The sequence below is a fragment of the Halyomorpha halys genome, unplaced genomic scaffold, assembly GCF_000696795.3.
Source record: "Halyomorpha halys isolate HHAL.00 unplaced genomic scaffold, Hhal_1.1 Scaffold343.1, whole genome shotgun sequence".
Lineage (NCBI taxonomy): Eukaryota > Metazoa > Arthropoda > Insecta > Hemiptera > Pentatomidae > Halyomorpha > Halyomorpha halys.
The window spans coordinates 568,374-596,200 of NW_027109758.1; positions in this window are offsets into that span (position 1 = coordinate 568,374).

The window sequence follows — 27,827 nt, forward strand, 5'->3', positions numbered from 1 at the left end:
TATCTTTTTTAGCCCTGAAGAAGCCCTGCAACGTGGGGCGAAACGTTGGCTCATTAAATTAGTATATCTCTACTATTTGAGTTTTTCTTGAGCGCACCCGGACCATATTCCTTTCATCTTCACACACGGTCAATCAATAATCTTCCAGTGTGTTTACCTAATGTTTTAATGTTTCATAGAAATTGTTGTTTTGACCTGGGCAGTTATTTAGTTCCAAAATTTTATTAAGGTAAGATAAATTATAAATAATATTGTTAAATATTTTGAATTGTTGACGATCACACATGTAATAAAAGCTGTTTTGTGGTAGATTGTCCCTGAGGATGGCCGGATTGGCCGAAACGTCGCACTTGTAAGAAAAATAAATTGTGTTGAGACTAAAATGAATAAAAATTAAATTATTTATTTAAACAACATTAACCGGTCTCAAGAAAGTGTTTAAGATTATAATTATAATAAAAATATTTATTGTTATTTTCAGTTAAGAAAATGTTAAATTTCTATCTAGAGCATCAAAGGGATACAATAAATGCCACTAAAAAGTAAATATTGAAGCCTTTTAGCAAAAACCAACATTTTTTTTCCAAATATCAGAAAATATTTGGTGAATTATTACACAAATATATCATTTATCATGGAAACTGCTGCTCGTAAGAAGATAAACATTAGGTACTACATCATAGTAAATTCAAATAGCTTTAATTTAGGTGCTAATAGGGATCTATACGTTTACTACAGAACGGATTAACAAAGAAACTTGGGACCGATCTCATTCGACTCAGAACAAAATAATACAGTAAGTCCAACAGTTTTTATTGAAATTTTGAAGAAAAATAAAGAACTAATGAGAAAATGAAAGCCTATTGGTTAGATCAAAATTTCTGAAATTTTCGGAATAGGTTATACTCATCAAAACCAGTTGAAACGAGTATTTAACTGTATATTTAAATTAAATAATGCTTACGAATAAAAATTCAAGGAAGATTAAAAGACCGGAGAATTTTTTAAACAATAAAACAAGGGATTCAAAGTCAAATTAAAAAGACACTTACGATTTTAAATTTAAGGAAATTAGATTAAAAGTTCCTTAGCTGCATTACTGATTGCCTGGTGTTTTTCTTTGGTTCCGGTCTCCAGTTCGTGATAAAAGGATCCGAAGTCTCCAGTAGCTTGTGGAACACGTCTTCGTTGGTAGATATACGAGACATTTTCTGATGTCTGACATGATTCTGATCCTGAAAGTATTATAATCCTTATTTCTACTTTCTTATGCCTCTTCCAACAATATTCTGACTGGGAGAATCGACTTCTGCATTATTTCAGCAGCATGCAAGAAAATCTTATGGACCGTGGATGACATGTAGTACCATGAATATTTTTCAAATTTTTTGTTGTAGGCAATGTGAAGTGTATTCCATACACTTGATTCTGGTGTGTAATGGAGAGATACCAAATTCGAGAGCATTCACATTAAGAGGTTTTTGTTGGATTTTTGCTAAGTCGTTCATTTCCTTTCTTTGCGGTATTATGATTGGAGTGGCAAATAAAGGCAGATGATTTTTGTTCTAATCTTTACTTTAACACGTCTAGGTTAAAAAGTGACCCTCTACATCTCGGAGGAAGCTGAAGCTTTTTTTGTAATCATAACTGTTATCAATACTCATTTAAAATTCCTAACTTTTAGCGTTGTAAAGCGCTATGATTTTATTTTGCCTCGTTTGACTGATGTGTGGCTAAGTTGACCATCTTAGAGAAGGAAAAAAAAAAATCTTTTTCTCCTTATTTTACAATTATATATCACTTATTTAGAGTAGTGTGAGATTTGATCAAACTTTCATTATTATGAGAGTGGACCTAAATTAATGGGAATACCCTTGAAACATGGAAAAAAGCATGCTGTTCCTAGATCCTGTAGCTTATAAGTGTGAAAATCACAAACTAGATATTCAAAATTAGCGTTTTGAAAATCGTTTTTTTTTCGCACTGGCACTACTAGGTGTTCTTCGTCGGAGTATTAGGTTCTACGATATTCACCAAATTTAATTTACAAAATATTGATTTTTCAATACTGGAAATAAAATGATTTTTTTGGAAAACTGCGTCTCCAGAACTATTAACAGAAACAGCTCCATTATGGCTCATCTTTCAGAAAATTTACTCTAAATGAAGTTTTATTAAGTTTTCGATTTTGTAGGTAGTTATTGTTAAATATTATGTAGAGATATCGAGTTCAATGAAAAAAAAATGTATTTATTTTTATGTTTTCAAGCAGCCACCATTTTTATTTCCTCAACTATAATTGTCAGTCAACAATTTTTACTGTTAACTATGCATACTTTTTTGTAAAGTAATAAATAATTGTAGTGAAATAATTTTTTTTTCCCCTGGGCTCTTGTACTACTAGTTGAGGTAATATAGACTAATTTCATAGACCAAAGCCATTGTTACAAAAAATTACTTTAATTATCAAATTACTGGACTCTGTAACACATATTATAAATCTCAAACATGATTTTAGAGGGATTTGTATTTTAATTCTGGTAGTGTGCAAAAAAATAAAACAATAATATTTAAAAGTGCCAACGCCTGGAAAAAATTTTCTCAACTCCTAAAGGATCGGACTTGTATAGTAGATTGATGGGGCAAGCTGCTTCTTCCTGTCGAAATAATGACCCTGTCAGCGAAAAAGCTCTCTGACGATTTTCCGACCTCCTCGATAAAACTCTTGAAGGTGAAACTCGGTTATTATTTTCCAATATAGGCCCATTGTTCATTTTATGAGAAAGTTTCAGCATTAATTCATGGTAAGTTATTTCCGATGATTATGAGGTTTTCGATTATCGTAAAACGTCTTATATTAAGAAAATATTTCAAAATTTACAATATTGATTCCCGACTTTAATAAGTCACTTTTATATTCCTTGTGACTCTAATAATAAATACAATTTTGGTATAGCATTTTTTTCTTGTTTAGTCTTGTTAAAGACGTAAAACGTTTTAGTCATCAACGCCTGTGCGTTGTTATAAATATAAAATTGCCTACTCAATCACTCACGCTCACACATACATGATTCAATTGTAACAAATATATATAAATTTAATTCGAAGAAGAGTTATAATTTAGAAAAGATGCACTTTCAATTTTTTTTTTTTAAATAATTTATTTATTGTTATTTACAACTGTACACATATATACACATCAAGTAAATTTCTTGTAAGTTATATTATGACATGATACAAACATGTGGAGAATCTACCCATTGATAGAACTCCAAAAACATTTCTAAAGGAGGAGATCTCGAGGCCATCTTCTTTTCAGAAGCCTAGGAGGATTATTAGGTAGTGAAGGGGAAGCTAGATTAGAAACGAGTTGGTTTGGGTGGTTGGGAAGTTTATTATGGAAGGATTGGTATCTGGTTCTGGCCAAATCGGCAACATAGGGGACATTGAGGTCCTGATGGATGATTTGATTTGTGACAAAGCAAGGAGCATTAAGGATTTTACGAAGGATTTTGGACAGTAAGGATTGGATTCGAGAGGAATTAGATGGTTTAGTGGAGCCTTAAAACTTTAAACACCAACGTGAATTTAGCTTCCTCATGTGTGAGAGCTACAGGAGTCCTATTCTGTTTATTGTTGGTAAATAGTATATATATTTATACTATCTACGTCAAATATAAAAATTATAACTTTTATTGAATAGTCATCACTTATGATTCAATTACTTCTCAAGCATCACATGGCCTTGAATGAGTCGGGCATTATCCAAATCTAATCCGTGAAGGATTTCACGCCTGATGTAAATATTTCGTTATCATAGTTGCAACACTACAAGTCACATTTTTCTTTATTTTCTTTACTATGCGATGAAAAAATCCATAGTAATGTGACAAATAATTATTTTATTATATATAAATGATTGACTGTATGTGAAATTGAAGATCTTCAGGGCTGCTGTCAACAAGAACCTCAACAGTTTTCAAATATTTATTGATGAAGGTCTTCATCAGAACACTGGACGAAAAATGTGGTCTATTGTTTACAACTCCACCCATCATAGCAGCCAAGATAAACCCTACATCGTGGGTTGGAAGGTCGCCAATCAAGAAAAATTCAAAAACTATTTCTGTCCAGAAAAGCGTATTGATTAAATTTTTATTGCAGACAATTCGAAAAATGACGTTTTATGTATTTTATATTATTTTCATTAATTTTTCTTCTTCTAATTTTAAAGAAGTTCTTTGTCCTTCGCAGTCTTGGATGTTTTAAGTACAAGAATCCAATATAAGTACAATTTTTATTTTATTGCAAAAAACTTTGCAGTTTTGTCCACTGACCGTGGAAAAACTAGACTGAACTTTATATTAAAGTTATTCAGAGCCGTAAAATGGTTTCTTAGAACATTTAACGTCTATCTGCAATCTTCAGTCTACATTGAGGAAGTGCTAAAATTGTATTTTGTATTTATCAAAAATCAGTAGAGCGCAGAGTTCGTAGAGTACTAGATAGAAATGAGCTTCTAATCTTTGTAGAATAGAGATATATTATATTACTTAGATATAGATATTACTTTGTATTTACATATTGTGGAAATAAGGACATTTCTCACATGGCCAATGGTTCGAAGATCCAACAGCTTAGTTTCTTAATGTCTTAGACGAAAGAAAACAACACAGTCTAATCACGAGTCTCTGGAAGCCATACCTAATAATAACGTAAAATTATTATAGTAAAATATAATACAAAATAGTATTCAAATAAATAAAGATTTCGTTAATATTAAGATAACAAATATGTTCATATATATGTATACATATATTACTGTAGTATGGACCTATTTTCCCGGTTCTCAGGAGAGATGGATTTTTGAGGTGCAGGTCCCCCAATTCAGCATTGTGTCGCCTTCTAAATTTTCCGGTTAGCTCATCCTTTCGGTCTTAATATTTTACGCAATACTTTATTTTCAAAAACCTTAAAGCGCTATTCTTCCCTTAATGTAAGAGGCCAAATTTTACATCTGTAAAGAACAGTAGGAAGGATAATAGTTTTGTAAATTCTAACTTTTAAGTTTTTAGACAGAATCTAGAGCGAAGCAATATCGAAATTGAAAAATAACCAGCATTTCCTAGCTTTAACTTAGCTTATATTTATAGTATATTATTAAATTAATTATTATTGTTAACAACCATAAGCCAATATTCTAGCCTATTAAAAATGTTAAAAAGCAAAGAAATGATCTAACTCTCCTGATGTATTTCGGGTAAGGCTCATGCTCTCTGTTATTATAATTTTTGTTGGAAGGTCTGAACAGTTGGCTAGTTAGTACTCTATAAATTTAAGAGTAAAAACATTGGAGTACTTTAGTGTTTTTTTCCTCCACATTCCACTCACTAGAAATCATTGTAGTTGAATGTAACGTTACTGAAACTGCTGGTCTCTGAAAAAAATGTTTTTACACCAAACATGGTGATGTCTCTCACAGTAGTATTTATTTTACCACCGGTTGCCTAGGCATTGAAAACAAGGCTTTAGTGAAGTGTTGTGATTTAGGATTTCGGCTGGTTCCATTTGGATTGTTCCATTCGGAGACCCAGCTGGATAGGCACCTGCCGTGTGGCTGACTTATCAGGTAGAGTTCTGGAGAGTACTCCATCTCGTGGCTACGGCTCCTCATTACCATACATTTACATTGCCTCCGCTCCCACAATCCAGTTATCGACCTGCGAATAATTCAATAAGTCTCAGGTATTCTAGGCCCTTCCATACAACCTTCATACTTAAAATAGGGATCGAAATTTGAGAAATGTGGAAGAGGTGAGTTTTTATTTATCTACCAATTCTTGAAAATATTTATTTTTTTGGTGTGGGTATCTACCGTACCTATAGACCGAATCTTAAGAATATATCCGCTAATTTTTTACCGATGGCTAAAGAGTAAAAGGCCTGTGACCAGGATCAACGCTACTAAGATTTAATAAAATATTTAAGGTAAAAAACACTGAACAACTACAAAATTTCACTGTCTAGTTAGTTTTACAGAGTTAAATAAAAAAATAATTAATTTTCCTTTTGAGGGTAATGACTTCCAATTTAATGAAATTTTGAAACCAATTTACATGAAAAACATGTAACCAATTGTAAAAATGCTAAAAATATAAATTGCACAGCTCTAGCCTACCACAGTATAAAACTAAACCATGAATTCAATTTCGAAAACCCAAAAATAATAGATACAGCACAAAATACTAAAAGCAGAAGATTTCTAGAAGCTATATATATAACAAAAAAACATATAAAACACAGTAAACTACAAAACTGACACTAAACACCTAAATACACATTACGCTGAGATTATAAATAGACTCAAATTATAAACATAAAAATCAGATGAAATAAACTGGTCAAATAAATAAATCACTGAGATAATGGTAAACAAAGCAGGACTTGTAAAAAAACAGGGAGGTAAGCAAACAGCACACTGGACATGAGATAAGGTCCAAAGAGATAGAAAGAAATATAGAGTAATGGCTGTGCTAGGGAGTAGTGAAGATGCATAAATTGTGACATAATTTCTTAGAAGAAATTATGAGGTAAATATAATTGTGTGAACTATAATGAATAGAAATGGACATTGTTGTTATGATAGTTTTGGCATTGTTATAGGTTTAAGGTGCATGAATATGGGACAGTGGTCCCGAAACGTTGTACCATGTAGTGATAATTTTAATAAAGAAATTTCATTAAATTGGAAGTCATTAACCTCAAAAGGAAATTTTTTTTAAGAATTGACTCACCAAACTTCCTATAGAGATAATCCAAAAAATAATAATTATATAAATGGGATTAGAAAACTATATTAAAAATATAAGCATATATTTATGCAAGCTTACATATATATTTATTATTTACATGTATACGAATTTATTATTTATGTTTACGGAATATTGATAATCATGAAGATGGACTTATAATTTATGTTTAAATGAAGTTGAGGTTATAGTTAATTCCAAATAGAGGTACTTATCTATCTATATATCCGTGGCGCTACAGCCCAGTTTGGACCTTGGCCTCCTCAATGAGCCTTCACCATTTCACCATTCATCCTCAATTCACTTCCACCGGTCTTGTGTGGCCGCTCTCCAGTTGCGGATGCTCAGATCTTCTCTGGAATCCTCCCATCTCAGCCTTGGTCTGCCTCTTCCTCTGGTCCGATGCAGCCTACCGTCCAGCAACTTCCTAGGGATCTTAACCTCTGACATCCTGACGACATGGCCCAGCACAGCCTCCCCAGCCTATATGTGCCGCATCACATCTCCCTTACCGAACAACTCGTAGACCTCCCTGTTGGTTCGCCTCCTCCAATTCTCGCCAACCTTGACACAGCCAAATATTCGGCGCAGAATTTTTCTTTCGAAGATCAAGATCTCCTTTTCTTCAGCACTTGTCAGGGTCCAAGCTTCCGATCCGTATGTGAGGACTGGCCGGATCAGTGTCTTGTAGAGCTGGCATTTGGTGTGGCGAGTGACAGCTCGAAAAAGAGGTAGCTCGAATGATAAGAGATTTTTTAAAGAAAGCAGTTCCGTAGAAAGAGATGTACAAAATAGTTGGTTAAGTTCTTATTTAACAGGTAAACGAATGGTGAGGATGTCAATTATGAAGTAACGCTTTTTGGTTGTTAGGAATTTGAATAAGAACGCACCTAGAAGGTATTTTATTTGGAATTGTAATGATATATGAGAACATCTGGGAATACCGAAGATGAATCTTATAGAGCAGTTCATTAATCTTTTCAGTCTCATCCCGTCATTGATAAGCTACATAAGTCCTACATAAGCTAAGGATCCGTAGTAAAAGAGGAAGAGAGTGAGGAAGTATACTTGGAGATGGAAATTAATCGCGGAATCTTAGGTGCTGTTTTAGGATTGAGATGTTTTTTCGGGTTATTTTGTAAATATCGCTATTTGGTAGTTACTCATCAAAACTGATTCCTAGGATTTTTCTGATACTTTGAAACTGTTAGTATATAATAATGGTTAGTAATAGGGTTTATACAAAAACCAACCGACATTTTAGAAAACCGGTTTTCGAATAGTAATTTTTCCAGAAAACCGGTTTTAACCGGTTTCGAATTTTTATAAAAAAATTTTTTGCTCGAATATTCTGTAATTCGAAAAAAAATTTAGAGTGATTAAAAGCAATTTTTGACTGAAATTATTTACTGATCAATTTTATTGATAGTAAAATTTTTTTATGCAATTTAGTAGAACAAAGAAATAATAGTTGACTAGGATTAAATAACTTTAAAAACAATTATTCGCTGTTTATGCATAATTTTCACATATAAGGATGTAAATATTTTTATAATAGTTAAACGAGTTATTCATCAAAGGGTTCGAATAAATAAAAACAATATATTTTAATATTTTTATAATAACCATATTATTTTTTTAAAAAATAATGTTATTAGATTCAGATGGATACTTATTAAAACAACCTTATACCTTAAGGTTTGCTAATGTAAATGAAAAAAAGAAGAGAAGTGGTTAGTAAAAGTTTTAAATTTAAGAAAGAATTAAATAGAAGAATTTATAGATGCCAAAGCCAATTAGCCGGCAATTTTAAGTTTTTTAAAAAAGAAAATTACAACAAAATAAAGGTATCCTTGAAAATGACCTGAGGGTCGAAACGTTGGAAGGTTTTGAAAAGAATAAAGTTGAGAAAAAAGGATCAAATTTGTTTTTAAAAATTCTATTTATTTTTTTGTTTAATGAAATATGATTTCAGAAAACAGGGGACGTCTATCGATTTGCTATTTAGCCGTGTTCTTAGTTTATTCACAAAATTCCCCGAAATAGAAAATACCCTCTCACTTGCAACCGAACTAGGCTTAATCGTTTTTAAAGCCTGATATAATAATTCGATATTTTATAGAAAACCGATATTTTCTACTAAAAAAGCGGTTTTCGAATTTCATAAATTTCTCCAAAAAACCGGTTTTTAAAACCCGGTTTTAAAAACCGACAAACCCTAGCTAGTAAGGAATATAATTATGGATGGGTTTTGAACTGATGAGTAATGCCTTGGTTTTTGCCAATATATAACTCATTATCAAATATAAAATCAACTCATTGAATAGATGAGTATTCACATAGTTTTATGTCGCTAAATTGAATTTATAATTATTTAAGAATACTATTGGTAAATAATTGATTTAGCGTATGTTTTGTAGGAAAAATAGTAATAATAATAATAATAATATTGTACTGCCCCCATGTTTCTATTTATTATTTTAATATAAACCAGAACAGAAAAACTATCGGATATTGCTCTATCTTCTACCTTCACTTCCGTTCCATTCCATTCCGACCCTCCCCAGGTAGTCCAGATTTAACTTTTTGTATTTCGAATTCAATTTCCGTTTAACCTTTTTTTTTTTTCTCTAATATAAATCGTTTCAAACCATTTATATTTATCAAACCATAGAAAAATATTTCCAGTGAAGGTATGTTTGCTAACACTTTGTTTAGGAAATATGTGCGTCTAAAGATTTTTATTGTTATGAATAGTTTAATTCGTAATAAATAAATTGATGAGGATCTGATAACTGAGTGGGTTGGGGCATGGGTTCCAGAGTACTTAGTTCAGAAGGTTGTGGGTTGGAATCCCACCTGTGTGAGTCAGAATTAATTTCGCATTGGCACTGAAGAATGAATTCTGATATTACCACTCTGGGACTATATAGGCCCTCAATGGAGGATCACAGCTATATGGAAAAAAAACTTAGGTGTTATAACTACATTATTAATAAAATATAAACATTATTATTCATATTAAATGTTATTCAATATGATTACCCTGAAGAGTAAGACAAGTTCGGCATCTTTCTTCCAGTAGCAGTGGCCGAACGTCACTGAATTAGTAGTATTTTCACGTATTACAGATCTTACATTTCAATAATAAAATAGTTGGAGCATATAGTAATTACTTTATTATAATCTATATAATTCTTAACAATGAACAATTTTAGCCGTGAATATCTCCAAATGTTTTGACGAAAATACCTTAATACGGAATTTTACTCTTTTTTTGAGATCCTTACTTCAGATTTTAAATTAGTACAGCTAACCCCGAAATAACCTTTATAGAGTGTTCAATACTCGATAGCTCTCTCAATTTTTGTGATTATTGAGAGTTCTGAAATAAAACATGGTCTTAGTTATGATCTATAAAGTTAAATAAAGTAGTGAAACCGACTTTATTACCACTTTGACATTTTTAATGTAAAGAGGTATATTTTATTTTTAACATTGGAACACCTAATTCTCCATAAGAGCTACTTTTACTATTTTCCCATAACACAATTTTTATAGTAAAAGTTTATCAGGACTATTTTTAAAATTTTTACTGTAAACGTTGTTCCAAGAACTTTGATATAAAAGTTCTTCATAGAACATTTTAATGGTTACTTTTATAATAGAAATTTTATTAATTTTTGTTTTTGTGTTTGTAACTATGCACAAGCTCAGGTTCATAGGATGAAAAAATTTATTAATTTTGCTTTCTTTGAAATTTTCTCTTCTAAAGATTCCTGTAAAGTTTTCCCGCATAAGTATGAGAAAACTCTTATGTCAGATCTTATATTTAAAACGTTCTAGCTGGAACTTCTGTTATCAAAACTATTACAAAACATTTTTAGATAGATCTAAAGTAAACAGAATAGTGACTAAACAGTTTTTTATTTTTATTAAATAAGTTCAGGAGTAATTTCATATTGAGCATCTGCGGCACTTTTTGCTACAGCACATGGTCATGGAATTAGCGAGGGGTTGTGAGTTCTCCAAGATGCTGGCATCTCGTATCAAATTGCAAAGACCCTCTGAAAATTGAGTTCAAACCCTAGCACAACTTTTTAATGGGTAACAGAGAATATAATCAACCTAGACTTTGCTTATTTAGCCCCTGAAGAATGTTTCTTGATAAAGCAGTATCTATTAAAGAAATGCGTCATATTCCAAATTTTATGCGCCCCAAAGCTATGCGTTCATTCCTGAAACTGCATTGAAAAATTTGTCAATGATATCAGAAGACAGGTAAATTATAAGAATATATATCTCATAACCTATTAATTGAATTATTTTTTAGCTTGGGCTATGTTTATTAGACACTGCTGGAGCCTCTTCGCCGAATAAGATGCTATGCTAGAAAAGAGCTTGTTCTTCTAGAAGGAGAAAACAATACTTGGGTGAAAATATTTATATTTACATTGCCATCATTATTAATATGAATGAAAAAATTAATTTATGAGAATGGAACTTTAGTTCTTAATTTTTTAAACATTGACTCTATATTTCCGTCTTACATTTATATTTTCATCTGTCATTTACGTCAATACAACCTATTCAAGGAATAAATTTGAAAAATTTAAAGTATGTACTTTTTGAAAACTAAAACTAAAATTTTTGAATTAGGTTTTGAGATATTAGTTTATCTTAACCTAAATAGTGCTGCATATCATATGAAGTGACATTCACCCCATACCTCTAGCTAAACTAGGGAAGCAATAACAAAACTTGCCCTCTGTTTTTCAGTCCATTTATGAAGACTAAACAGTTTTGGAATTCAAAAATAACTGGACAGATCTCAATAAAATTTCATATTGTTTTTAAGTCGATACCTTTACAATGCCTATACAACATTTCATGAAAATCTGAGGTGGCAAGGTTACAGTATATGTTCTTAAGGAACTTTCTGTTTAAAGGTTCTTTCGATAAATGTTCTAATGTTGTACATTATTGCACGACAAATGCTCTACAAATATTACAACGTAATTGTAAAATTTTTTGTTAAACAGTTAAGCTGAAACATTTTAAAAGATTCAAAAACTGTTTGCTCTATCTCAGTACATTGTTATTGAACCAACCCTCACCAGTTTACATATCATCTTTACTTTATAAAAGGAGGTAAAACAGAATTGTTATTAACGGCAACTAAGTAATATTTTAAAAGAAATGATTCTATGAAATAAAGCATCTTAGAGTATAAGGCTGTAAAGATTGTTGGTTCCCTCGTAGTTGAGGAGCTAAATCAATACGGCATTAGCCGATCTGACTTACAGATACCGCTTTGAGATACCTTCCGATTCTAAACGGCGGAATCCAGAAATTGATGTCCTGTCCCCTGCAGTTCCGCCGGGATATTTCTCGTTATGGCCATTAGATAAGTTGGCATTTTCTCCAGCGATGGGACGTGTTCGCCTCACGGAAACTCGAAAATCGATACAGAGCAGTAATAGCCAATTAGAGCTATGAACGATTCGTTGATTGCCTCACGCAGATGTATAATTGAAAACGCATATAGAATGTAAAAGGGTGCGGCATCCAGTTTGAGCAAAAACAGGACAATGGTGAACAGGCCACTCCGCTTCACTAGTTCATAAAAATAAAAGTGTAAAATTTATTTGAGCAACGGTGAAAAAAATAAACAAAAGTAAAAAAAAAAAAATGGTACTTAAAGGTCGTGTGAATTAAACTTTTTTTTTTTAAATTTATTTATTGTTATTTACAACTGTATAAAAATATATACAACTTGTAAATTTGCTGTAGGTGACATAGTGACATGATACAAACATGTGGAGAATTTACCCATTGATAGAACTCCAATAACATTTCTAGAGAAGATCTCGAGGCCATCTTCTTTTCAGACGCCTTGGAGGATTATTAGGTAATGAAGGAGAAGCCAGGTTAGAAATAAGTGGATTTGGATGGTTGGGAAGTTTATCATGGAAGGAACGGTATCTGGTTCTGGCCAAATCGGCAACATTTGGGACATTGAAGTCCTGATGGATGACTTGATTTGTGACAAAGTAAGGAGAATTAAGGATTTTGGAATGTAAGGATTGGATTCGGGAGGATTTTGATGGTTTAGTGGAGCCCCAAAGCTTAACTCCGTATGTCTAGATAGGCCTTATAATAGTCATGTAGATCAGTCTTTTTTAATGGTTTGTCTAGTAAAAGTGTGAATTAAACTTAAAATTATTATTTGCTATTTTGCTACTTATTCTAACGATTTTGTTAACATATAATCATCCATACAATCCAGCTGCAAAAAACCATTTATTATTTTTGAGTCGTGTGAAGTAACATGATCGGAAGCAGATTTAGCACAATGTAATGTTAAATGTTAGTAGTCCAGAGGATAAAAAAACACTGGTCCAACCTTTTTAGGAAAACAATATAAGAGAGATAGTAATTCAGAAGTATTGATAAAAAAGGTAGTATCTAACTTTTTCACTCCTTAATATAGGTAAAAGTTGTAAGGGATGTGCCAGTAACGTTGAACGCATGTCGAAAATCACTAAAGAATAGTTTTTAGAAATTTTGGTTTTTCCTACTATATTTCTATCGAATTTTCTTAATTTCGATTTCGCGTTTGGAAGAGCTTCAGTAAGTTTTTTGGCTGTAGTGACAGTGCTTTTTCTGAGAAGTGGTAATGATTATGGATACGAATTATCCTTTGTTAAGTAATAGTTTAATTCATGGAACAGCTATTGTAAAACACCTTATAAACCTCATCGGTGAGAGCTCGAAAACGGCTTTGGAAGCCTTTTGGTTGTTTTTACAAGTGTATACAGTATTTAAGAAAACATCAAAAATAACGAAAATTCATAAACGAAAAATTGATTTTTTATATATTTTATTTACAAAGCAATGTTTTTTATACTGGTATTTCTCTCTTTGAAAAATTAGTGTTATTTTTTTTTCCTCGGAAAATTGGACTCACATCTTATTCGGTGAATGTTAAGCTTACACCGGAATCAGAACCCTTATCATTCTATAAGATTAATTTTTTTTGTAAGATCTGTAATTAAATTACAATAATTAATTTTTGGAGCATTAGTTAACTAGTTAGCCTTCTATCAGGTTCTTTTGAAATATGTTCACGTTTGCAGGAATGTTATTCTTCTCTGGCCATCGGCGTGAGAGTCATTTGTTCCAGTAAACAGCCTTGTCAACCCATAGAACAATATGCTTCTCGGTTGAGTTACGGGTTATGGGTCTGAAGTATGATTTATTTATACCCCCTTTGTTCCAAAACAGCTTTTGTTAGCCCAATTTAATGCATACTCCAATGGACTATAAATATTTTTATTACGCCTATATATATATTTATTTATATATTTTTATTATACTTATATATATATTTTTTTTTTTTTCATTAATAGAGGAATTATAAACTATGAGACATGTTGATCGTTTAACATGAATTAAAAATTTACGATCATTTCAATTAAATAAATCCAGTTATTCCAAAACATTTCAATATCAGACGACTATAAAATTAATTGTTTCATACATAAGGAATATGTCATTGATGTTTCCTAAAAAATTTAGGTGAGTACCTCGGGGAAAGCCTACCTTTATAAGATACTTTTGTTGGAGTTCGAACCTATCAAGTTCTTTAAACTTTTCTTTGATTCAACAAGAAGTAATTGCTGATTGTTGAAGAGTATGTTCGTGAGGGACCAGCCTACTGCTCAGTTTCACCATCCCCATGGAGAGTAGATGGCGACTAACAGTATCTTTGGACACACCACAGTCGCTGGCATGTTCGTGAGTACTTGTGGACGGATTTGACTCAACAGCTTCTTTCAGAACATCGTCAATATCCATTAATAGTCACCCGGAGCCCTTCATCCTTTCCAACGTCATATCTCGACTGCTAAATTTTTCATACCAACACCGCGCAGTGCTAGGTCAAGGCCACCTTCCCCTTCATATTTATTAATTTCATAATGAGTTCCTTCAGTGGTTGTGAATTTTTTTTTTTTTCAGTAATGCCTTAAAATTAGGGGGATTTCGGAGGGCACTGTCATGTATGTTTGAAACAGATGACATAACTGACGCTTTTTTTGAAGAAGTTGAATGGATCAAACAAGCTTATAGATTTCTCTAAAGAGATTATTAAGTATTAAATAGGATTGAAATATTTACAGTCCTTTGAAATCTTGAATTTGATTAAACGTTAATTTTTTTTATATACCCTATTATAAATACAAACATAAAGTAATTAACAAAGGAATAATATATTTTTTCTCTTTTAAATTTTTTCTTAATTATAACTAAATATCACAAGGTTCTTTTTTATGACTCAGTTACATAACATTTTTTTTCCTCTTTTTAATTATTTTTTCTTACTACAACAAACAGTACATCCATGTTATTTGTAGGTACCAATACCTCAGAGTATTATTTTATTTTTTTCAATTCTTGCTACTGACGTCATTTCAACTATACAGAATTACACGAAAGGCCAAACATTGCTTCGATTCAGCGTAGCTTGTAATTGGATGACACAGGGTGATCCATAAACTCTGTCAAATATATTCACTGAATGCTTAGCTGGAAACAGAGAGCAATATATCGCCTCTTCGAAGAGGACCCCATCGTTAGGGGGGGAGGTTCGTGCCCCGTTGTCCCCATGCGGCACGTACACCTGGGACCTCCTAATAGTATTGTTGCCTGGCCCTTAATTAAAGTCCATTCGATGCCTCTATGCGGCTACATTAACTGGCGACGTGTTAGGATTGTAGATGGTGGAGTAAGTACTTCCAAGTTTATATGTACTATCAAGAGTCGCTTTCTGAACTCTTGTTCATACTTTTTGTCTTGAATCTGCGATATTAAAATTTTACAAGAATGTTCTGTGACATCCATACGAAATAGTTAATTAGATCTCTTACCTGACGGTATTGAATCATAGGATTATATATACTTAGTAGTTATAAAGATTAGGGATTCAGTTAAAGTTACAAAAACCACTAAAACAAAAAATTAATTAGAAAAATGCATTATTGCAAATTTGTACTTAACAATTTTGCAATAATACTTAAATTTGTGGTAAAGACAAACCATGGAATATCCACGATGCTAGTTTATTATAGCAAACCTGTGGAATGCCTCTTCAGCTAGGCGACCTAAAAAATGTCGCAACAGTTCCATTAAATTTATTAAGTGCCATATTATACAAGGCAAGCAAACGGGCGACCAGGGCCCTGTTTCATAATGAAAGCTAATAGTATTAGTTCATATTACAAGTGTAGAAACTAGTGTGGTAATAATACTAATACTTATTTTTTTCCTGATAGAAATGACTATTAGTGATATTACAGGAATTAAAAAATACTAAAGTACAAGTTACTATTGTACAAGTCTGCGTAATTGAATTAAGCTAAACTTTATTACTTGTGCTTTATTATGAAACAGGGCCCAGTTGTGTGTTTCCCCAGCTTTATAAGCCCTTGTACTTCCGGACAAAGTTAGCGCGACTGGGTTATGGCGTTGGTCGCTTTAACGCATAATTAGGACACTCAACTATATTCCCTATGTTTGATCTTTAATAAGCGACCATCGCCGTCGTCCGATTGTACTACCCTTGTCCAGTTAGCAGACCAGAACTCTTTCATTCACCTCCTCGCCTATCTCTTATTTTTTAAACTACTTAATTACGTTCTAATTTTTTGCGTCAATAAACCCAATACTTCTTTTTTCGCCCATAGCTTAAAGATAATGTATTTTTATTTAGTTTTACTTTTTACTTTACTATACAAACTCTCAATAATTTGAAATTCAAGAGATTTTTTTTTTCAATAATTCGTGACTTATGAGGGGTTTGAATAAAAATAAAACCATAGTTCAACATTAAAAAAAGAGTGTCGGCATATGTTTGTCAGTTTGCCATAGAAACAAAACGTAGTATCAAATTGAAGTTATGGACTTAAGGGTAGGTGTATAACTCGGAGGTTATTGACATTTTTTTGTTAGAATCGAATTACAGATTCTACTTAAAATTGTCCTTTTTACGCTTTTTTAACTTTTTCTAGAAACGGCTTTAAAGATTTCAATGAACCTGTTGTATCTATATACGATTTACTAATCTTTAATATCATGTAAATCTCATGACAAGATATAGTCCGATAAGCCTTAAATAACAAATTTTGAAATTACATTCATATAAAATAACTTAATTTGAAATAATTAACCATTTTACATTGTTTCTAATAATAAAAAGTGAAGGAATATAACAATATATTATGGTAAATATAAACTAACAGAATTTAATAACTAAATATTTCCCTATATTTTTATTTCAACAATGAACAGGCCATTTAAAGTATGAATTCATAATATTTGTGATTCATGATCATTTTTAATTTTTTGCATACCAGTCATAGTATTTGTAAGGAAAATAATTTTGTATACTATATTTAAGAATGGCTGTTTTGGGTAGCTCATAAGTGAACGTTTGAATTTTGTTTTTCTATTAGTCTAGTTTAGAATCTAACATAAGAGCGAAATTCTAAGTTCTTCTTCTTTTTTCTCATCCTTCTTAAGTGCCACTTAGTCCTCTAACCCCTTAGTCCACACCTCTCGGTCTCTGGCAAGCATCTTCATCAGTGCCAGGGTTTTCCTCTTTCCAGGCCTAGTCGTTGGATATGCTCCATATAGCTCCTTCTAGGTCTGCATTTTCTTGGCACTCTTTCTTCCCCCATTCTGCAGACGTGTCCATACCATCGGAGCTGTCGGTGACCCAACTTTCACTGCCATATAATAGTGTTGGAAGATATATTGCTTTAAGGATGTGGAGCTTGATGTCCTTACCTACCTACCTCTTTTCCACAATAGTATTGCATATCTGGTTGTCAATATTATTTCCTTTATTGTTAAGACAATAAATAATAATGGACTGAGGCTATCTCCTTGGTTTACAACTTTTCAAAAAATTGGCTTTGACTCTCGGCCATTGATACAAACAATTCCTTTTGTGCTTTGACAAGTTGATTTAATGGCTTCCAGAAGGCTTGCTGGAATTCTTTTGGCTCTATGTGCCCTCCAGATTTCATATCGGGGTACTAAATCGAAAGCTGCAGATTTTAGGTGCAATAAAGCAATATAATTACTTTGATTTCTATCTCATACATTTTCTACGATAGTTCTATGAGTTCACTCGAATATGTGGTCCTGGGTTTGTTTTCCAGGTCGGAGTCCGGCCGAGTTTCAAGGTTAAAATTAGTTGGTAATACTCGGTGAATGTTTTGAATCAATTGGAGTTTAGAATAATTAAAAGATATTTTATTGTATTTGGCACTCATGTTGACGAAAGATATCCCCGATTGACACCAGTGGCTATTGTGAAAAACATTGGATTGTAGTCTTTAATATCAGTTCTATTTTTATTTGATTGATAGGTTATTTGTGTTATCATTCTTCTTACTTTGTTTCTTTTCCTTTTTAATTTTTTTTCTCTTAATTTAATTTTTAATAAATTTTAATTAATTTAATTAAAAAAATAATATCTGGCAGAATCAATTTTAAGCTTATTCAGAGAATTTCCGCATATTTTACAGCCACAATACTATCAGTTTAAAGATTTTCATTCAAATTAGGAAAACTACAAATAAATTATGGTAAAAAAAATTGAGGCTAGCTATGTTAGTTAATGATGTATTGAAAGTCAAAGAAAACTCTTGAAAAAGGATTATTCAATAAGTTTAACAATGATATTAATTATTAATTGCATGTGAAAACTTTCTTCGAATAAGTTCTTACAGATTTTTCTGTTTGCTCGGTTAATCAAATATAAAACGACAAAACTAGGAATGAAGCAAATTTAGAATTTCTTTTTCTCTTGGAAGAGACTACCGCCCACCCCGGCGGAGATGATTTGAATTCTATCAACCCATTTCAACGAAAATTATTCATGCAATCTCCTTAATCCTAAAATAACTAAATCTCAGGGTTGCTACTTTTCATCAAGGAAAAAAAGTCAAGTTCCCAATTCATTTACATTTCGCTCTGGTTTGCAATTCATACAACGACCCTCTCTTCCGCTTACAGATGGTGCACTTTTATGAACATAGCTGTAGGAGAATATGCTAAAATTGTTTAACATCCATCTTTAACAACTCCTACTACACTAGTCCTAGATTGCACTCATCATACCAAACCGTGAGTATATATAGTAAATTTAGTCAGGAATAATTATTTTAATAAAATTTTATTTAAAGCTAATCTAAATTTTTGGCTTCTGAAACAATTAACAGAAATAAAGACATAAACTGACTTCATCCGCTCACAGGAAGCTAGGCCAAAAAAATTTGGTTTATACATCATCTTTGTTTGGGTTTGAAAATCTTATATTATCCAGACGAGGAGTAGGCGCTACTCTCGTTTCCGATCATCGCACCTTCTTTTTTTCTTATCCACCATTTTCTTCGGTATGGACTGCAAAACCTTTCGAAATTAATCATGCCATTTGCAATATCCCTCTACATTGTTCCCGCTCATTCATCTGTTTTGAATCTGTACTCAAATCTTTAAAAGATCTATCTTTAACATACCCTTATAATCATAGATGTGAAACAGTATTTACATACTTTGAACAACTTAGGGTGTAAGGTTTTGTTTTTATTGCTACCATTGTAGTTTTCATTATGGGATCGTTGAGGATGAAAAGGCAGATTCGCATGCCAGACTTGCTATAAATGCAGGTCAAGCAGTAAAATAATCAACCACTAATGATGTCATATCTTGGATCAAAGAAATTAGATGGCAAGAAGAATGGTTCAACATAAGACATAACAAGTTTAGAATGGTGTAGCAGGCCGTGAAACGTCCAGCAAGAAAGTTAAAGCTGCCCTGGAGAGAAGAGGTGGTCCTAATCTGTCCCAAGAGTGGCCACATACAATGGCCACGCATGGACCATCTCATGAAAGAAGAAGACAAACCAATGTGTGGCTACTGCGGAAGCGTTCGTACATTTAGTCACGTTCTCACGCCTCCCATCGATTCTCCTCAGATTGATAAGAGATGTTGAAAGAAGATCCCGCAACAACAGAAAAACTTTTTCAGTTTTTGAAACTATTAATATCTATGTTTATATATAAACTATTTGTAATTGCAGTGTGTATAAGTTCATAATTTAATACTGTAATTCATTAACTTTTTAAAATTTTTAAATTCATTATTAATAAATCTAGTGGACGAAACACTTTAAATTAATAGATCATCTATGATTTTTTTATTAATTAATTTGATCACCATTTACCATTCAGTATTCTACAATTCTCGTGTCCTGCCTTTAGGTCAAAAATTAAAACACATTAATACTCAATTCATTAATTTTTATCTTGAACGTTTCGAGGATATTGTGTCTCTTATTCATCTAATCTTCCTTAGTATTATTGGGTGAGTCAGAAATTCAAAATATATAACATGATTTAATATATAATTTATAAGTCAATGAAGATAGGTCAATGATCAACATTCATGATAAAAATAAACGAATTAAGCACGATTATGTTTTAATTTTTGACCTGAAGGTAATTTTTTTTATTAGTAATATTATTGTTATACCGTTATTTGTAAATATTTAGAATTATATTACTAATTATGAACACTTTCATAAAGTTAGGAGGAATAATCTTAGCACTGTGATATAAGCCACCGATTTTTTAAAAATATTATTATTACTACTATTTGTATTCTATTATACATTGCAACTGTTTGTTTTGTTTTTTAGGGTTTTTTCAATAAGGGTCATGTAAATTTAATTTGAAATAAAAAAACATATTAATTGTTTACAATTTTTGTTTTCAAATTATGAATGCTTACTTACTCTCCAGCATTATCTATGGATTACTTCATTATTCAAGAGACTCCTTCAGCTTGATACGGCAGCCTAAATACCAAGAGGTCGAATTTCCCATCAATCACTTTCTGAATGGCCTCTCTATACGGTTGCTGGCCCGTATTCTGTTAATCTTTTTCGACATTTTATTTCTTGTTAGTGCCCACCAATGATTTCTAGCAATCCCCATAAAAAATAATAAAGGGAAGCTCAGTCATATATTGTCCCCGGATCTCGAGATCTATAACCTGTTGAATATCTTTCATAAATCGACTGTTTCTCAGGCGGTGTGACAGGTGGCGTCGCCCTTTTGAAATCAGACGTCTGTCAGATATGAAATGATCACGACTTGGATTGAAAATACTGAGACTCTGCTTCCACTCTCAGCCACCATTAGGTGTTTCGTACATTTCCCTAGCGTGGGTATGACATATGAGAAGTAGTGGGATGATCCATAATTGAACTGTTGGTTTTGAAATTATTTTTAACTATGTGACATAAAGTGCACCTTCTTGGACGATTAAGTTGTCTACGAAATATGAAGATTAACCTGTTAAATTTAATAGGGATACATCTTGGGAATTGCACAACATTTACTAACTCAACTGTCAAAAAACAAAAATTTGCGTCATTAGACAAACAAACATCATCGATTTAGGAAACCTTGTCTTAGTTGTAAAAATCCTTCATTTATTCTGTTATTAGAGATTAGAGAGAAAAATAAAAAACCTTATTATGAGAGAATATTTCCGAAAAGCAAATTCAGCAACATAACGACCAGCATGAAGTAAACTATTTCATATGTTATTCCTATTTGTATCATTCCTGATAGAGAGTGACAGGATCTTCGAGCAGTAAAAATTTTGATTTGTGCTGTAAATTGAGCAAAATCGTGCAATAAATATCCTTCTTCTTCTCCTTAAGCTTCCCTGTTTAGTGCCTCCTAGCGTAAAGGATCATTCAGCCAGGAATTCCATTCTTCCGTATTTTTAGCTAGGTTCCTCGCCTGTTGGAAATCCTTCCCCCTCGCCCTGCAGAGTCGTTCAATTTAGTCGAGACAGGATATCATAGGGCGGCCTCCTGATAACATGGCCGAAGGTACCTGACAAGTTTCCAGGAGCTCTTTCAGTGGAGAAGTGTGTTCTGCAGTTCCTGACGAATCCTTTCTTCATCATAAATATCCTAAGTGTGTAAAATTGTGTATAAAATGTTCAAATTCAGGGAAAATCAACATTATTGTTTTAATTATTGTGTTAATACATGAAAAGCTTATCTAACCTTGTTTAAATCAAAGTAGAATCACTAAATATTCCCACTTAAAAGACTAGACCAGTGGTTCTCAACCTTTATTTTGGCCTTCCTAACCACCCATTACTACCTTTTTAGTGGAAGTAGTAAAATGGCGGAATCCTTTTGGAAGAAATAGGTAAATGACGGAAATCCTACATTATTCGATACAAATTAAGTATCAAATGCCAACTTTTCAGCGACAGCAAAGAAAGGTTACCAATGGGAAACATGTGAAAATTTGAAGAAAATCTGAGCTGATGAGGTTCAAAACTGGGTTGAATTGAGGTGGTTCCAAATTTATTTCGCGGAACCCCGTTAGGGAACCATTGGAATAGACTGAATTCGAAAATAATTCGAGAATAAATTCTTCTAATATATATTACTATTGACAACTTGATTTGTTTACATTAATTCAAAATTCCTCGACAAAGAAGAGCTTATTATACTTCCTTGGCTATAACATGATTGGAGTTAATAATTTCGCACACCATATATATATATATATATATATATATATATATAGAGAGAGAGAGAGAGAGAGAGAGAGAGAGAGTCTGAATCGATATTTACTATCGACATGAGACGAAATGAAATTTCAGTGATTGCACATTTTTTCCAATCATAAATATCAGATTGTTTTTTTTTTTTATTTTAGTTTATTATTCGAAGAGCTAATAAATGCCAATAACAATTCCTATAGTTATTCCACAATCCCATAAAACAGTTTCAATTTGGAACAGTAAAACATTGAATCAAGATAACAAACGGCTATTTCTGAAAAATATTTTCCTAAGAGGTGGAACTATTTTTACTCCTGAAGCCATGATATATAAGACAGTTCCATCTATATCTAGAGAGAAAATGGTTTTGTAGGGGCAGTTTGTTTACCTTGATATATGCTCTGACTTCAGAATATGCCAGAGTGGATATCAGTAACCTCTCGGAGGAGTAGATTATTTGTAATTATGATGAAAAATAGCCGGCGGAAGTTTAGAGATGAATCTAAAAATACTGTGCTAATAAAAAAAAAAAGCCTTATTTAAAAATAAGGCGGAATGCTTACAACGTAATAGCTTGGCTTTAGCACAATGTTAGTGTGTTAGTCCTTGTTTATTTTGGTGTAATAGTATTTATTATTATGGCCTAATTCGTACAATTAGTAAAAATCGTTGTGCCCTTAAGCGTTGCCTGTATTTGAATATACTACACTCTGCACAGATGAAGAATTCTTAAGATATTTTTAGGCTTGGACAGCATTACCAAATTCTGACAACATTACAGGTGGAGAGGATGGCTAGATGTCGCATTCCTTCTATAATTAAAATTTGCAACTTTCAAAAATAAAATTTAACGTACTTTCTAACATAATAGTAAATCAGCAGTTTTTTTTTTTAGCATTTCCTTGAACCATATTGTGAACAAATTAGACAATGAATATGACTGCAACCCAGCGGAGGTAAATGAAGATGTTCACCTCATAGGGATGGGGATGGTTGTGGGGGGGGGGCAACTTATTTGTGAATATTTTAACTTGACGGCTGCCGAAGATTGATGAGGGTCATTGAATAGAGCGACTCGGACGCTTAATAAACAGTTTATCTTGACAAATATTTAAAGACCCTTAGTTAAATATTTGACGCTGTAAGCAATATTCGTTTTTGGTTTATAATGTAATTATGTCTTTGATAATATAATAGCGGGATAAAAATACCACCATTTTTTCCTTTTTACTTTAATGTTCAGTATTAATCTTTATAATTTTTTTTATAAATTTGCGTCATAGGAATAAGCCTTGCTCGGTAGCAATATTTTGTTTGATAAATTAACGTGGATTAAAACAATACTGTAATTATAATATAATGCCAGTTTTAATCTTCCTCTCACCACCTCTCTTCATCTCCCTCTTCCTACCATACCTTTCTCTCTACACATTATTTATTTATGAATGGAATATGGTCCGGGTGCGGTAAAAAAAAAACTCAAATAGTAAATAATTATACTATTTTTATTGAGCCAACGTTTCGCCCCACGTTGCAGGGCTTCGTCAGGGCTAAAAAAGATACAAACTTTTGACATAGTTACAAAAAAAAAAAAAAAGAAAAAGAAAAAAGATAAGTGGAACATAACAGGGGGTATACAATGAAAGGTAAAATATAATAAGAAAAATTAAAGGTTGTAAACAGTAAATGAAAAGGGTAATAGTAACAGATGGATGAGAGATAAAATAAGAGGAGAAATATTAAAGAAAGTACAAATTAAGAGATGAAAAAAGAAAAGAATAAAATCAAATGGTGAGACAGAATTCATAACTGTTTTGACGGGAGTCAAAGTCAGACTGAGCCGTTTGTATTGGGAGGAGTGGGAATGGCAGTTAGCACACCACAATAACGGAAATAATTTTAAAGTAAACATTGTAAAAAAAAAAAATTTAAATTAGGTAAACAATAAATGGTAATATACATAAGAGATATATTAGGGGGAGGAGAGATATTATTAAAGAAAAAAAAAATACTCATAGATAGAAGAACAAAGGAGAAATAAAGTATAAAATAATGGGATACAATATGTGTAAGTGATTAAGAAAGACAATATACCAAATAAGTGGGGATACAGAAAAGTGTAAATTATAATAGAAAATTAATAATAAAGTAATTAATATAAGTACACTTAATAAGGTAACAGATGAATATAAATTAAGAGATAAGATACATGAATATAAATGAAACAGGAAGAATAGTAAATATGAAAGTAATTAAATAAATGGTGAGAATTTAGAGAAACACGAATAAAAGATATGACAATTATTTATTTATTTATTTAACCTTTAATATATTATTTAATTGTGTCCATTTTTATTTAACCTTTAATATATTATTTAATTGTGTCCATTTTTATTTAACCTTTAATTTATTATTTTTCTTATGTTATCGTAAATATTGTGTTATACTTATTTATAAATATGGTGTAATACTTATTTAGATTCTATGGTACCATTATCAATCCGAAAATAGATAATTAAATTTACTTATGATATTCTTGTTCTAAATCGTGTTCAAAATATATGATGTAGTTATTTGATATAAATGTGTATATCGATGTAAGCATTTATATATTTTACAATAATTATTTTTTCTTTTTTTTAGGTAAGCGTTGTGAATTTTTAATCAAGAATTTGGAATAAGTTTCTGTATCTTTCCAACTTCAATCGCATTTGTAAAAACATCCCGTAACACTAGCCGTGCTCAATATACTGGTAACTTAAGCTTTCTTATTTAAAACAATTTATTTTATTTTTTAGCAATCATGCTACAAGTTACATGATTTCTATAAGCAATCTCTATTCAGCATGAATATGATAGTAGCCATTTTTTCCAGAAAAAAAATTCTGCTAAGAGAAACTGAATAGCGTAATTGTTTATTGATACGAAGAAAAGGAAGAAATTCCAAAAAAAATATTAAAAGTATCCAAATATACTGCTTCCATATTGAATTTCTTGTTGTATGTAAGTTACGCGTGTTGATGAAGTTTGATAATTAATTGCGGCATAGTTTGACAAACCTTTTGTAGTTAACGAGCAGAAATAATGAAAAAAAGTCTTAATTTTATGAGCAAGATGATTGTTAGATATGACAATAAGGCCCTGGTTGAACCCACTCCAGCTGGAATCAAACCAAGGACCCGCTGGCGGTGAGCCCAAAATTTGATTGGCATGCCAAGCTAAGGAGCTATTTCAAACAATTACTTTAGAGGTACTATTGCTTTGTTAGTGCTAATTTATCATCTTTTTGGGTTTTAGGAAAATGTTATTTTAAATACTTTATGATGGAAATGTAAATTGGTGACACTTTTTGCCAACAAGGGAAAAAATTATAACATTTTGTATATGAGCCCGGTGGAGAACAATTCAGTTATTTCATCTCAACTTTTGATAGCTTTAATGAAAACTATAAATTGTATAATTACTACTAAAAATTGATGAGTCTGCCGAATATAACTTAAGAGAAATACAAATATTAAATTTTGTCTGAACAATTTTAAATCAACTTATTTTAAAAAACCACAATTCCTACGATGATAAATGTCAGAATCTACATTAAACTACATTAAATCAGCTTTAATTTTATTACTATTAGACATATCTACGTCTAATAGTTCCTGAAATATAGATTTCACACAAAAAATTCACCAACTACGAATTTTCAGTATATTTTTTATGTAATGTTGCTTTTAAAATAACTGCATCTCGAGAACTATTGGACGTAAACAGGTTTGTCAGGGCTCATATTTTAAGAAATTTATTCTACTTTGAATGATGTCCTGTTAGCCATTCTAGTGTTGTTGGTAGATTCAAGGATTTTAAGCTCCGAATAAAAAATTATTTTTTTTTAATGTTTTGAAACAGCCGCAATTTTGAACCATACTATACTTGGCAAACTCATGAATTTTGACTAGTAACTAACGATACATAGTTTTCATTAAAGTAATCGAAAGTAGGGGTGAAATATCTGACTTTTTTTCTCCTCTTGAACTCTTGGGCTAATTGCAAGACCGATGCACAGCATTCGAAAATGACAGACTTATTTTTTAACCTGATAAAGTATTTATTACATATTATAAAATTATGACCTGATTTCCTCGAGAGGCGCCCCGAAATATTAAACTCGTGGAAATGGAAGACGAGATCAAAAACCCTCTAAAATAGTAAACAAGATCTAAAAGTAAAATGTTAACTTTACGGTATCAACTTTTTTAATTCTTTTTTTGGAGGGTGCCCTTAACTTTTGTAGCTCAGTAGCTGCAAACAATCCATATAGTACTAACTTGCTTTAATCCAGTTCTGTAAGGAACTTGTTCACAGTCCATCAACTTTAACCAATTTCTACATAATTACGAGCAAGTTGTTCTCCTTCACTGCAACCATAGAATAAGAGTGATAATGTTATCTCTGTGTAGGTACTTACTATCGCCTTGGCGATTCAGAATATTTCCAATAATTTCCTCTATTGTCTTATTTTAATTATTCGCAAGTAAAAATGATTTCTTTATACGAGGCTAGGAGTTATATGAGTTATTTTGAAAATTGAATTGAAAATTTGAGTTAAAATTGAATTTAAAACAAAAATTTTCGTTTCAGTAAATTCTTCCTCCAAAGAAGGAAAAAATAATGCTTTTGTTTTATTTTAAGTTTATTTATTTGTTTTTTGTGAAGGTAGGCTTGTTGATAAAAGAGTGATAATAAATAAGTGCGTCTTCAACCTAAGACCAGGCGTTGCTTCACTTTTGACTAGATGGTTGGATATTGTTCATCGACTAGAAATTAATTGCAATGAAAATAAGGTATAGTGTAATAGACAGATAATTTATTTAAAATTTATAGGTTGGTTGAACAAGAGAGAATTATTAAATGTTAAATACTGAATCTATCGTAACTACAGGGTATGAAGGGTAGTCGAAATAAAACATTTAAGGTTAAAGTGTGTTAATTAATATTTATTAAGGTCTAGGAAAACTGCAGGTTTGCATATTGATAATGGTGGATGGTGATGGTGTGAATCATATATAGAAAGAATGGTACTTATTTATGCTTATTCTTCTTCTTAGAGCAGGTTTTTGATCGAGTCTGGCACCCGGGACTGCTTTACAAACTCCGTAACTTCTTACCTCCTACATATTTTCTCATCATCCGTTCCTTTCTTAATAATAGATTATTCCAAGTAAACCACAATGGTTCCTATTCATTCCTCTATTTTCAATCCGCTGGTGTTCCTCAAGGTAGTATTCTCGGTCCCATCCTCTACACCATCTATACAGCTGACATACCAACAACTCCTAACACCATCCTTACCACGTA